At 37.3% G+C, this 4,687-nt stretch overlaps 1 long non-coding RNA gene across 1 annotated transcript; it reads right to left on the bottom strand.

The window, feature by feature from the left end:
• Positions 1-660: 660 nt before the first annotated feature.
• Positions 661-4,187, bottom strand: LOC115411433 (uncharacterized). Its single transcript, XR_003934213.1, has 3 exons — positions 4,040-4,187; positions 3,850-3,951; positions 661-1,182 (listed from the first exon to the last, which is right to left on the bottom strand). It is a non-coding gene; the product is annotated as an uncharacterized LOC115411433 (long non-coding RNA).
• Between the last annotated feature and the right edge of the window lie 500 nt (positions 4,188-4,687).

Here is a 4,687-nt window from a genome sequence, read left to right as displayed (position 1 = left end):
TGACGGAAAATCTCATCATTAGCAGAGAAAGAGTTAAGTTGTGGAAAAAATGCCATATTTATTTATTTTCTCTCCCTCCCTCCTTGAGTCTATTACAGTGTGGCAACTCTACTGTACAATTTTGAAAACTGCACATTTCTTTCAGCTACAAACAATGCTTCATTTACGCGTCGGTAAATGCTGGTGAGATCAAGGCATTATTTTATCGGTTTTAATGATAGGCAAAAAAAAACGATACCGATATTCACCGATATTACATTTTTATGTCAATATCGGGCCGATAATATTGGTGGGCCGATATTATCGGACATCCCTAATGAATAGTAATATAATTTTTTAGGCCCGCGGGCGGGCTGATAGGGCTAATTAAATAACTTCCTTTGCGTCAGTACATCACTGTATATCACAAGTACACATGGTCAATGGTCAAGCAGTGATTGTAAACCTTTAGGGGGTCCATGAGGTATTGCTTGTCAGTCTTATTCAGCACCATGAACATTAACTGTATTAATAAACAGCAAATTTAAGCAGTGTTTTGCATTAGCCGTCGTAAAAAGAGTGTTAACCTTCTTGCAGATGAAAGTTTTGTAAATGGTTATGTGCACAATGATAAATGAAATACAAATACTGTTTCATTCAATCAATAAGTGGAGCCACATATTGCTGCAGATGATTTCATTTATTACTTTGTAGTCTTTCTCATTCCATCCCTTTAACAAACTATAATTGTATTCATTGTTTCACATACACCACCACAATAAATCAAATCTGGGTCTTCTCGTTTGTCTTTTTATTTAGTACATAGTCTCACATTTACCAAAAACAAAACCACATCATAGAAGACCGACTCTTAAAGGTGATTTAACTGAAGGCTTCATTGTTGACAGATACATGCACATGTGCCATTTTCTCTTGTTTATCTATTAAGTGAAGCAGTTCAGATGCAGGAACAGAGTTCCTGCATCTGCTAGTAATGATACGTAAAATTTTTTCAATACAAAACAACAGCATGCGAAGGGCATCTGTTGGCCATGCTCCTCCTTGGACAAGTTTGAGCATGAGGTAAAGGCATGCACACTGGCCCAATGCACGTCTTTAAGCGATAGACCCTGCCAGAATAGTTGGAGCACCACTGTTGTAACTCATTTTTGAGCAGTGATCAGTTCTGGAGGTCCTCATTTGCTGAAACAAAAGGAGAAAACGTTAATGTGCTTATTCAAGTGTTGTTTTAAGTATTAACTGAATATAGTTCAGTATCTACACGTTAGTGAGTTAATGGTAATAGAACTGTGGTGATGCTAAAGTCACTGTGATATTCAGATAGCAAGAAAGGTCACATTTGGAAAAACCCACAAAGAGTAAAAACAAACAAACAAACAAACAAACATTTATGTCAAACTACAGTTTCCTAGTTTGGGGTCAATAAAGTCTGTCTGTCTGTCTGTCTGTCTGTCTGTCTGTCTGTCTATCTATCTATCTATCTATCTATCTATCTATCTATCTATCTATCTATCTATCTATCTATCTATCTATCTATCTATCTATCTATCTATCTATCTCATAGGCCATTTATTGATACCTGCACTTGTGGTCTTGTCTAAAAATGATCTCACGTCCTACAACACCAAATTATTTAAGAAACAATGAATACATCTATTTTTAATGTTAAAGATCACCCGCTGCACAGTTAATCTGACACTTGAACCAACAAGGACTGCATTTTTCTTTTCCATGCTTGTACCTTTGTTGATATGTAAAAGAGAAACATGCATATTTTGTCTTACTGCAACTGGGAAATGTGAAGAGACTATAAAATACAGAGAAATTCTCTTTATTTATGTGTTCTGCCAATTATGTTCAATTTTTTTCAAATCTACAAATGCAAAACAGTTGTTAAACACTGTTTACATTTGTGCACTACGCCTTTTTATTGGGTGTAATCGTCTCACTCATCACTGTGAACTCAATGCTAAAGCTGAGTGGCCATCTTTGAATTCACAAAGGTTGACCCACTGGTTAACTTTAACCTGCAAAGCTCTTCCAGGTATGGTACCATCATAACTATCCTCTTTTCTCCACAGATTAGCCAGTCAGTGTTCTTTACGGTCTTGTGCTCGGTATAATTTGAATGTACCCAAAGTTAGAACTGAATTGGGGAAGCGAGCTTTTAGCTTTGCTGCTCCCTTTACCTGGAACACACTTCAAGTAGAGCTGAAAATGCCAGATCTCATGTCAATACAAGCTTTTCCCTCTGTCTTAAGGACAAGACAGCGAGAGTCAATCGGACGGTGCCTGTGTGTTTAAACTGCTGTGACCTTAACTAAATTTTTGCACTTTATTAACAGTACTTTAAAAAAAAAAAAAAACTGTCTCACTTTTCTGTTATTACAATATTATTACTGTTTGTTTTAATTTATTGTTACTACTAGGGATGCACAGATACCACTTTTTTCCAGACCGAGTACGAGTATGAGTACTTACATTTGAGTACTTGCTGATACCGAGTACCGATACGAGTACTTAATAACCCCATTCCAGTTCTTGGTTCCTTTTGTAAATGTGCTTTATTGTCGTTGTCATTAGTCTGACTGGAAAAAAGTGCTGCTACTGACATTTAATGTGTTGGAATGAGCGTTTCTCAATTAATCCACCAGGGGGCACCGCTCTAAATTAACCATACTGGACAAATACCACGAAGAAGAGGAACGTTTTTTGAGAAGAAGAAGAAGAAAGTCAGTAATAACAAACATGGAGACAACAGAGGTAACTCTAATGTGATACTAATATTGCAGCGTTTTCACTGGTAAGGTTTAAAAGCTTAGCTTCAGCACGTAGAGAAAAGATATATGAGCGAAAAGTTTCGTTTTCACTTCTGCTGACGGCGGTCCGCACCGCTCCGTACACCCACTGGTATTCTCTGTCTGGGTACGCATCCGCCAGCACCTGGAAAACAGATGGAATGTACGCAGAGGACAGACAGAACACTGCATCCGTATCTGTCTGTGTCTGTAACGTTACTTGCAGTCAGCGTTACTTTTATCACCATCATTTATTTGGTTAAATCTCCACACTCTTCACACTCCACACACATTATTCCACCGCCGCGTACCTGCTGCACTGAACTGGGAATGTCAAACGGCCGTAAGTGGTATCGGTGCATTTATATCGGATATCTTTTACGAGTACAAGTACACACACTGAGTATCGGAGCCAATGCCGATACTAGTATCGGTATCGGTGCATCCCTAGTTACTACCTGTCTGTAAAACCTGTTTTCTTTCATGGCGTGTGCTGCTGACCTTTGGCTAGGTCACCCTTGTAAAAGAGATCTCGATCTCAATGGGATTTTATCTGGTTAAATAAAGGTCTAATAAAAATAAAAAAACAAAAAAGAAATCATGACTGCTTCAGAGAAAAGTACAAAGTAAAGTAAGTAGATCTCAGATAAACCTGACTTGAAAACATTTCCTTTGTCATGTGATTGAAGTCTTATTGCTCTGTAATTCTTTGCTTCTATACTTTTACTTAAAATCATCTATTTGATTTCTCTGTTATAATTTCTATACTTTCATTCTTTAAATACTTTGTTTTTTTATTTTCCTCTGCATGTTCTCTTTATATACTGATTTGGTTTTGTGTATGAGATGTGCTAAAAGATTAAACTTGTCTAGTTTTTTCTACTGATACCTTAAACCAGATAGGAGGAAATAAGGGGCTGTAGCATGGATGTGATATCATACAAATAAAAGAAGAAAAAAAAAAACCTTTGAAAATTCCCAGACTTCCAGAGAACTATTTCACAGATGTTGGATACAATTAAGTAATAAGATGTTATGCAGTAACATGTACCTCAGTGAGTCTTGGTTTCTGGATGCAGTGAACGTATGGTTTGGGATTGGACTCTATCTGGTCTGCTGCTGTTTTATAACAAACTGCACAGTCCATCAGTGGCTGTATAAGTAAAGAACAGGAGGGCGTTGGTGACATTTTGAAGCAATTCATGAGATAAGGCTGTTAGATTTCACATGATCACACTCACTCTGTCGTTCCTGAAGGGACATGTCTGAGAATTTGACTCAGTTGTTCCTTTGGCACACCTGGTAGGTTTCAGGTAGAAGTGATGGTACAGGTATTTCACCCCAAATCCAGACTGAAACAGAAAACAAAGATTTTTTAATTTGTCTGAAAGGGCCTAAAGAGACTCTGGAGACTATGAAGGGCTGATAGTCTCAAAAAGTATTATAAAACAACTACTGGACATATTATTGGACAACAGAGCATTTCTCCGATAACTTACATATCTTAACAGTAGCTTAGCGTACTATTGGTAAGAAAAAGTTACCGGTTAAAAAATGTGTGATATTGAAATTGTGAAGGTGAACATGGTACACAATATTTATGTTGTAAAAGCTGATTAAAGAATATGTGGAAACCTCCAAGGCTGACAAAATGATACTGAGGACCAGCTCTGATTGGATGGTCAGAGCGAAGCTAATATTTGATATAGATTTTGATATTGATTCAAGCCAAAAAAGCTCATTTAATGGAACTGAATTGAACTATTAATACATTTGAGGTGGATTTTTTACGCCCACAGTGGCTGACGGAGGAGAGGAAAATGATGTGGTCTCAGACATACTTAAAAAACATTTTCAAGGCGGACTTTTCCAGAAAAGCAGGACATCAT

Source organism: Sphaeramia orbicularis, chromosome 20 (assembly GCF_902148855.1).
Source record: "Sphaeramia orbicularis chromosome 20, fSphaOr1.1, whole genome shotgun sequence".
NCBI lineage: Eukaryota > Metazoa > Chordata > Actinopteri > Kurtiformes > Apogonidae > Sphaeramia > Sphaeramia orbicularis.
The sequence above is the reverse complement of the archived record's forward strand: the minus strand, read 5'-3'. Positions and strand labels throughout refer to the sequence as shown.